Consider the following 10526-nt stretch of genomic DNA (forward strand, 5'->3'; position numbering starts at 1 on the left):
ACATCGTTAGTCATCGGACACGTACCACCATACGCTTTTGCTTAAACAAAAAGGTAAGTGTGTGTGTTTGCAAGATTAATGGTCAAATATCGTATAACCATAAAGTTAGAATACTATATTAATATATTAAATAAATTAATCCAATAGACATAGATTAACCCAATTAACATAGGATAAATAAATATCTAATTATAAAAGTATAAAACATGGTATAATCAATGTTGTTACTGCGTAGTAAATATTCATACGAGACTAACACAACTGGAACAGTTCAATTTAGAATTAAAATGGGGAAGTTATGAATTTCCAAAGTTTCTATGTATTTGATATAGGATTAATTAGGAAATCAATTTTATTGTTGTTTTCATGACCAAACAGAGGTATTATGTGATAAAAAATAATATTATATAATTATAGAAATTGGAATGAACTCATTTGGGTTTAATATGAAATTTCCATGAATTAAATGGGTTTCTACAATTATTTTTAAACTAAAAATCAATTTCTAAACTCTTTTTCCCTATTTTCTTTATTTCCTGGACTGCGTCCCAAATTCTAGAAAGATCAGAGGCCAAGCTATAAATGTTTTTCTAGACTCAATGAACATACAGAGTGGACGGCGGGTTAAACACAAATAAAGTCTTAGTTGAAGTTGTATACAATTCAACATGAGTCATGTTGGCCAGAGGGTGTAAGGCTAGGCATTCTACTAAATAGATCTAAGGTTCGATCCCTGAGCAGCACGGTTTAATTTTTTTCCTACTTACGGAACGGGAAAGGGCAGAACGGCAGAACACGAGGAGGGCAAAACGGCAGACTACTCTTACCTTCTTAATAAGTAGTATAGATTTATTATCTTAAATATGAAAATGCTTTTGAATATGTCACTTACATACTCCAAATTATATGTTTAATAAAGTAATTTCTAGTGTATATATTTTAATTTCTATATTTGAGGAGGTATTTATAAACATATCACTCATATAAGAAAAAACCTTTATTTAAGTTACAGGATAAATTTTCCTAGATTACCCAAAATTGGATTTTTGGGAGTTACAACAGCACAAGTCTACAAACCAGAAATCGAGCTTGAAACCTAACTCTGAACTCGGACAACGAGCACCAACAGAACTGAGGCACCGGTGAGCTTGTTCCCATGAACATAGTGTAGTAGAGTTCAAATTGAAGGTGCAGTGAGCCTCAGTGACTCACCAAGACTCAAGAACGACGATTGAGGAGTCATGTGGACAAACGGAGTGGTGGGTCAACGTGGAGGCGGCTCACGGCGGCGTTCACCGAAGGTGAAGCGATGTTCTTAAGGGGTCACTGCAGTAGAGTTCGATTGACCAGGTCAGTGAGCAACCGGAGACCAAAGGGGTGCTAGAACAAGAACCAAAGAAGCATAAACCCTCATGAGAGGCTCTGGCCATGGCGAGACCCATCACGACGGCGCCCATGACTGACTATGTGGAATTTTATGGTTCTCAGGCTACTGTGAATGAAACAAAGTAACAAACGGTGGGTTGGATTCATGACAGTGGGACAGAGCAATGGGACCACTCAATTTATATTGATTGGCCTCGAGTGTCATGAATTTGGACAAGGTTGAGCTTTCTGGAGCGAATGGATAATTCACTGGAGCTCGTGCACCGTGGATCTCTGGTAACTTGATGACCTAAGGGTACCCTTCGATACACGCCATGACTACAGTGATGTGGTGAATGAACTACTACGTGGCACAACAGGGATGATCGATGAATCAACGATGGCGATCACATGGCCACGACATAGGGCAAGTGGTGCTATGGGCAAGCCTGCGCCAGGGCCCAAGTTCACCCCCTCGATGATCTTTTCACCCTTGACGGTTATCCACACTCACCTGCGCACGCACACATCTCAACCGAAGCACCGATCACGGGGCAAGATCATCGGCAACGAAGTGCAGTGAACCTGATCTTGTTCAGTTTACAGTACAAGTCTGAATTTGCCTCCTTCAATCTGTCTGACAGAGCAACTTTGAGAGCATTTAACTCCTGATTTCGTACATCATCGAGTCCAACTCCTTATATATAATTTATTCACCTATATATGGTCTCCAACTTTATTATAATGACTATGGTCCATAGCTCGCTGAATCAACCACCATCGAGACCCAAATTTGGGTGATCGGCACTGCATTCCAGTTTCAGAACAACTCCATGTTTGACAGCCATACTTTGAGGGTGTTTTACACCAAGTTCCTTATAGTTTCAGGGCCAAATGACTTAATAAAGTTTGTACTAACATAGTAGCTCTACAAACTTTCTATAGTGATTACCTTCAAACTCCTCATAGGTTAGAAACTATAGGGGTCCCAGGTTGGTTAAATGTCACTGTTTTTAGGGTTCAAGAATTGAGGTGTGCAATTTACTTCATGTTTCTCCACAAAACTTGGAAGTCTCCAAATATGAAAGTTTCTTAGTTTTTATATCTCTACAGCTTTGGTATATAAACTTCTTACAAAAAGTGGCTAGATTTTTAAATCCTCATTAAGGCCTTATTTAGGGTTTTGGGCTCCAAATTAGGGTTTTGAGTGTCCTAAAGTACATTAAGTGCTTAGCCTCTCCCAATCATCACCTCTTAAAACATGTCTTCCCAACTTGGCAAGACCACTCCTTTGTGCTTACAACATGAGGTCACATGTTACTAGCCCTTGGTGAGATTCACCCCTACCTAGCTTAAGGAAGACTCTTACCAGATCATACACTCAAACAAGCATCACATCACATGTTTCATTGAAATTTTAACCTAGTGAATGCATTCTAGGTGTATCACAAACAATGTAATATCAGTGCATATGATGCCATGCCAAAGTTTTAATTCTCATAACACCAGGGGTGTTATATTTCGTCTTCCCGGGGTTCGGGCAACCTGTCGAACGGTGCCCTTTTGTGTATGAATTCTCATAGTTGCACGTAATCCTTATAGGCATGTCGGACTGAGCACCGATGGTTCAGATATGGGGCTTCAAGAAGTTTTTCAAAGTGATCGAGGGTTTCCTTAGCTGAAGGCCTTCTTCCCGTCCGGCCTACCGTAGTCGCTAACACATCAGCTCTTGTCATCAACCTCTTCTTCTTTTTGCGTCTAGGTGTCATCGACGTCTTCATCCGACCCCTTATCACGCCCAGTCCTCCATTTGCGATGACCGTCACTGGCCCTCACTACGTTCTCTCCTAACACGTGGTCAATCACAATGTCGAAAAGCTCTTTTGCCGTTCGCGGGGTCATCCTTCCCAACTTATGCACCAGGGTTTTGTTGTTGGTTCCCAAGGTGAAGGCACCGATAACATCGGCGTCCATGAGGTTGGTCAGCCAGTTGCATTATCGTGAAAAGCGTTAGATATAGTCCCTTAGGGCCTCGTTAGACTTCTACTGACAATCGTTAAGGCCCCATAGGTTTCCTAGGCGTACGTACGTGCCCTAGAAATTTCTGTCGAAAATTTCTTCTAGGTCCGCCCTGCCCTGGATGCACCCAGGGCCCAGGATATTGAGCCAGGTCCATGCTGAACCCTCTAAATATAGGGGGAGCTTTTGGATTATGAAATTGCCGCAATCCACTCCCCCCGTACAACACGCAAGCTGGCAGTACTCCAACCAAAGGCCGGGGTTCGATTCCCCAGTATACTTTGTGATGGCGAGGGGCCTGTAGTATTGTGTTACCGGCACCCACAGGATATGGCAATCGAAAGCCCATGGCCTAGTGGCTAGGGCTTGGGCTTTGATCCTCGTTGGGGTCAAATCGGCCCCCGTGGTGTCGGTTGTACTGATGGTCACCATTCAACCCCTTCCATACCTCTCCACCACACAACGGGTTAGGCATGCTTCGTGATCCCTTGCTTGTTTTCAGGATCCAATGAGGTGGGGCCCACTTCAGACTTGAGCAGTCATCTCACCGAGGCGTCGCTGATTGTCGGCGCTCTTGTGGCACTCTGGTGTGCCCTAGCTCTCGACGCCATGTGCGAGGCCTTCGACTTGTAGCCGTGTGGTGAGGTGGAGCAAGTTTTGAGTTCTAGGTAAGTCCCACGTTTGTTCGGGACTTTCGCCCCGGGAAGCTCGCATAGGAGTACTACAGCAGCTGTAATGTTCCGACATGTCTGAGGGAGCCATGGCGATCTAACCTTGCTGTAGGTCGGATGATGCGGGGAGCGAGCTGCTTCGATGCGTGCTTGGCAAATGCCCCGCTGCAGCTTCCCTATTCGCCATTGCAGTAGTACTCGCTTCCCAGTGGAGGTACCTCGACTGCTCTAGGCAGGTACCATCCTAGTGGCGATCCTCGACATGGCGAGTCGAGGTGAGTTGGGGTTGACACCATGGCATGTGCCATAGTGTCAGTGAGGTTCCCCTCGAGGTCCCCTAAGATCAAGGAGGGGCTCCTGATCGATGAGACCACGAGGCATTCTCGGGTCGAAACGTGGGTGGTCCCATTCGACGGAGAACTGGGACTGCCTCCCGATCCTGATAGGGGGAAACCAAACAACGGTCCTAGAATGGGACCCGATGCCTCTAAGGCCTTGGCAAAAATGGGTTGCGGTCATCCAAGCGGCATGTTCCCACCTTCCAAAAATGGTTAAGACTTCCAACGATGTCAAGCGACTCGACTGTCAAGGGAGTCGGGGCTTTCGGGGCCCTATTCGTCGTTTCTTCATCGCTAAGGGCATTGTCAGAGTTCTTAGAGCGTCTGGTCGCTCCATGAGTCTGTGATGTGCCAATGTCGTTTCCAGCCATAAGGATCTTGGAGAATCTCGTCACGGAATGTGCAAGCTCCCTAACTAGCGCACCAACTGTCGTTGTTTTGTACCTCGCTTTGATAAGTAAATATTCATTATGCGTGCAGGGCGCAAGATTTATATTGGTTCAAGCAAAATATCCCTACTTCTAGTCATATGTGGCTTGCTCTACCAGCAACACTTATGATCAAACTCGTATTAGGTGTTACAAGCAGTTGAGACAGGGAGGAGAGGCTCCTAGATCTCTTATCGTGGTGGAAGTGGAGTTTAGAAGCTATATGGTGGAGTCCTAGCTAAGTCTTGGCTTGGCAAGGCTTCAACCTCCTGGTTCTCATCGGTGCTCCTCCTCCTGTTTGTCCTTGTGGGTTCATCTCCGTCTAAAGGCATCCAATTGTCTCCAAGAGCTCTCGCCTTCCATCCCTCTGTTCCTTGGTCCCCCTACCCTGAGGCAAGTCTCTCCCTTATAGGCCGAGACAAGGGTCGGCCAGTGTTGGCTTCCTCGGGAAGGAGTCGTAAGGCCGGGGTAAAACCAGTGTTTTACCCCGGGAGAGGCCACACGTACTCGTGGGTCCTAGGGCTGCTTGGCTATCGTGTATTTATCATGGTGGATGACGTGGGGGCAGTGATGGTCACAGGTGCCATCATTCTGGCTACGCGACCCCTAGCATCCATAGCCTGGGGCTCGGCGTGGCCTATCATGTAGCGCCCTGTGGGAGGTCTGTGCACTCAGGCCTAGTCCGATAGATCATAAGTACGTCGCGTGTGACGGAACCTCCAAAGATATTAGGCCCACCTGCACCTGTTCATGTCCCAAGGACCTTAGACAGCCATGCAGGTGCACCCAACAACTTGATAAGACCTAGATCTTGCATCTTCTTCAACATCTCCCAAGAGCGAGTAACCCATCTCACAGACATTACAACAAAGATCAGAGTAAAGCGAAAAGGATTACAATAACTTAATGTACATTTATATGTTCAAAATTGTACAATACATAGAGAGAGTACTTATTACAATATAGGTGTTGAGTGCCAACTACTTATTACATAACTGGAAGGTAAACATGTCACACCAGGTTTTGGTAGGTAAACCGAATGCGAACCATGTACGTGCCAGGATCAGAACTCACGTACACATCGATTACATAATTGGACATCATCACACAATGCTCGAATCAAATAGCGGAAAAGGTACTTAATTACATCAAGATGTCTAAGACATCCACAGAGTCTAATACATTTCCATAGTGTTCAACAATAATATCAAAGTGCGGAGAAACGAAACGTAGAGGATAAGCCTACACATGCATCTGACTGGGGGTTGCCACTAAAGTAAACTAGAACTCGTCGTAGTCCTGGAACTCCTCAAAGTCCTCCATGTTACCAGCTTCACCTCCTGAGCACTGAGTATAATGGGGACAACCTGGGGTGGGGTGGTTTGTAAAGCAAGGGTGAGTACACATCAACGTACTCAGCAAATGTCCCTTTTGGCTAAAGTGGACTAGTTGTATGTGGAGTTAAGGTTAAGCAGTTGCTTTTAGTCGATCATGTTTTATTATTATAAGTATAGTCAAATTTTAGTAATAACCCAGTTATTACCCAGAGACACTCCCTCCACGAGGAAATACCAGAGATCAAAATTATAACCATCATTGCTAATCATCATCATAAAAGTAACCAAAGTTCTTCTAATCAAAGAGGATCCCAAGGCTGCTCATAACCTTGAGCATGGCTGATGTACCAGTTTCTAATACTCTGCAGAGGTTGCACACTTTACCCACAAGCCGTGATTCCCATTCTGCCCGGGGTTCTAACCTCCCCATTGATCACTACCAAGGTGACCTAGCAGGGTCTCACTACGTAGCCTTTACAAAGATTTCCCAAAGGACATAGTCACCCGTTAGGTTTCTCCAGTTTGATAAACACAGTACATCTCCCTAGAGGAAGGGTGACTAACAAAACCAAATCAAGAACCTCTGCAACTAGCCTCGGCAGAGCAAGTACTGCGCCCGTGTAAGGAAAATGAACCCCGAGCCATTTGGCTAATTAAGTTTTGGTGTTTCATGATCAACACAATCCGTGAACTAATAAGTTTTCTAGTGTTTGTGTTTGTAGCTCACAGGATGCAAGATTAACTTGGACTAAGGAATTGAGGAAAGCAACACCTCAAAAGAAGACATTAAAAAGATCCAACAAAAGTCCAAGTGTGCTGCCTGCGGACTGTCTCTGCGTGGAGCACCGGACTGTCCGGTGGCACACCGGACTGTCCGGTGCCCACACGCTGGACTATCTGGTGCACCAGGGAACTGCAGCCCAACGGCTAGTTCCAGGTGGCACCCGGAGAGAAGACCACCAGACTGTCCGGTTTGAGGATCGGACTGTCCGGTGTGGAAAGCATGCGGCGCCAATGGTCACCTGCTCTGACAGGGCAACGGCTAGGCGCATCGAACATTCTACAGTGCGCTGTCCGGTGCACCACCGAACTGTCCGGTGTGCCGCCAAAAGCAGCAGTTTTTCTCCAACGGCTCTATTTGTGTTGGGGGCTATAAATACACCCCCAACCGGCCATTTGCAAGGGTGGGAGCCCAAGAGACATACCAAGGCATATAGTAGACATTCTCAAGTGCTCTTACACCCAAGTGCTTAATAGAATCACTCGGTGATTAGCGTAGGTGCTTTGCAAAGTGCTTAGGTTAGTTAGACCGCATTAGCGCTTGCTCTAGGTAAATCTTAGTTAGTTGAGTGAGTTTAGACAAACCACACAACCCCTCGGCTCTTGCGTGGGCCGTTGTAATTGTACCGAGTGGGGCGAGAGTCTTGTGAGACCGTGACAACCGTGTTTGTGTCACAACCTCCATCGTGTACCGGAGGGAACGAGGCCCGTGGCATTTCGGCCGGAAGCTCGATAGTGGAGACGGCGGGGAGCGTCCGAGAGGAGCCGGAAGCGGAGCACCACTTGCGCGTGGAGAAGGCCCGCGGCTCTCTACGGAGTTACTCGACCGAGGTGCTTGGCCCTCGCGTGGGCTTCCCTTTGCGTAGGGGCACCAACGAGGATTAGTCGGGACCTTGTGTGGTTCCGGATACCTCGGTAAAAATACTGGCGTCATCCACGAGAGTTTGCATCTCTACTTTGCTCTTTAAGTTTCTGCATTTATATTAAGCATTTAAGTTTCAATCTTGTAGTCATACTTATTTAGTGTAGAATGAAACTTAGCCATTGCGATAGAGATAGCAACACTTAGACAAAACCAAGTTTGCACATTCTAGTTTGACTATTTGCATAGGTTTTGCTCTAGGGATTTATTTGTGGCCTAGTTTAGCGAAAGTTTTAGAAGTCCTAATTCACCCCCCCCTCTTAGGCGTCACCCGTTTCCTACAAGTGGTATCAGAGCCTGGTTTGGCTCATTTGAGCTTCACCGCTAAAAGAGCCAATGCTTTTTAGAGGAAGGGATGGATACCCATAGGCCACCACACTTCGACGGCACTAACTTCCCATATTATAGTGCTAGAATGGCTTGTTACCTAGAGGCCGTTGATCTCGATGTTTGGAGAGTCACTCGTGACGGGATGAAACCCCTCAAGAATCCCGAGAAACCCACCACGAGTGAGGAAAAAGAAATTCATTTAAATGCTAGAGCCAAAAAATGCTTGTATGAATCTCTTAGCATGGATATTTTTAATCAAGTTTTTACATTGAAAACTGCTAATGAGATTTGGCTAAAATTGCATGAGCTCCATGACATCACATCCAATGTCCGTGAGCAAAAACATTGCCTAGTCTTAAATGAGTATAATTCTTTTGCTTTGAAAGATAATGAGTTTGTTAGAGATATGTATTCTCGTTTGAATCTAATCATCAATGAGCTCAATTATATTGGCATTAATAAGCTAGGTGATGCGGACATTGTGAGGAAGATTATCTCCCTGCTACCACAACGAAGATATGGGAGCATCATCACCATCCTTCACAGCATGGAGGATTTGAGTAATATGACCCTGACCATTGTGATTGGGAAAATCGCGGCTTTTGAGATGTCGTGAAAAATGTGTCGGGGAGAGGAGCCAACTTCCTCAAGGCCATATGCTTTTGCATGTGATGAAAGGAAGGGCAAAAAGAAGGCTCCCACTCCAAGTTCCTCAAGTGAAGAAGAGGAAGAAGAAGAAAGTGATGATGATGAAGATAATCAACCATGCACATCATCCTCCAAGGACGAAGAAACAATCCGACGCATCGAAAAGGTAATGGGGATGATCCGCAAGATTAATCTAATGGGTGTGTCCTTGCAGGTCGAAGATCTTCTCTTTAACATTGACAGGAAAAAGCAAAGAAAGAGAGGGTGCTTCGCATGCGGGGAGAAGGGCCACTTCAGGGACAACTGTCCAACTATGGCCGAACCCAAAAAGGAGAGGAGCAAAGGCAAGGCGCTAACAAGTGTTAGAACTTGGGATGATTCTTCAAGTGAAGATGAACCTCCAAGGACGCGCAGCCACCGATCTTCATCACGCTCATCACAGTCATCACACAAATGCCTTATGGCAAGAGGTAAAATGAGCATTTCATCCTCTAGTGATGATAGTGGTAGTGATGATGATGGTGAGGGAAAGCCCTCCGTAGATGAACTTGCGAAAGTCGTTAAATTTTTCCAGGATGTTTGCACTAAGCAAAAAGCTCAACTTAAAATTTTGAAAAATAAGTTGATTAGCTCCCAAAATGATTACAAAGGATTGCTAGAAAAATTTGAAACTTTTGCAAACTTAAACTATGAGCTGTCAACTAAAATTGAGCAATTAGAGTCTAGTGCTACATCCACAACTACCGATGATGGCCTTATTAAAAAGAATGAAAAACTTAAGGCTAAGTTAGCTAGCTCTCAAGAAGCTATTGAAAATTTGCTAGAGAAAATGGAAATTCTTAGCATACACAACAATGAGCTAACGACTAAGCTTGAAAGCATTGGTAGCACCCTAGGAGCATCTTTAGTTGAAATTCCTGAAATTATTAAAAAGGATGCTTCTACTTCTTGCTTTGATTTAATTGATGATTCTAACTCCTGCAACCAAGTTCTTGTTGAGAATATTGTTGTAGAAACATGTTCAGATGAGGTTGCAAAGGAAAATGAGCAATTAAGGCAAGAAGTGGCTCGCCTTGGCAAGGCTTTGTATGACAAGAAAGGCAAAGCCAAACAAATCCGACCTCCATAGGATAACACCACTGCGGGAGTGAACAAGCCTATGGAGGGAGAAACTGTGATTTGTAGGCTATGCCACAAGGAAGGCCACAAGTCTTTCCAATGCAAGGCGATGACCGGGGACAAACAAAGGCAAAAGCTCAAGCAAACGCCATCAAGCAAAGTCTCCAACACCTACATCAAAAAGGTTGACAAAAAGGCTGCTACACCATATTTGATCTAGAAGAAAAAGAATGAAAAGGTGATAGCTATCAAGGCCAACAAGCAAGCCAACAAAGGAAAGGGGGCCAAACGCATCTGGGTGCCAAAGGAAATAATTTCAACCATGAAAAGCACCAAGAAGGTTTGGATCCCGAAAGGGAAGTGAGTGGACCGAAGGTCACGCGGGAAATTTGGAGACTTGGCAAAATTGGGATGTATATCATGGGATACATCATATTGGATCAAGTTTATTGCCAAGTGAGTTAGTGAAAATCTTGGACCCAAATTTCCCACCCATGACTAAGGTAACTAGATTTACTGTATTTCTTTTTTAGATATAAGTATCTATCTATATGTATCTTGTTTTACCT

The sequence above is a fragment of the Zea mays genome, chromosome 2, assembly GCF_902167145.1.
Source record: "Zea mays cultivar B73 chromosome 2, Zm-B73-REFERENCE-NAM-5.0, whole genome shotgun sequence".
NCBI classification, from domain to species: Eukaryota; Viridiplantae; Streptophyta; class Magnoliopsida; order Poales; family Poaceae; genus Zea; species Zea mays.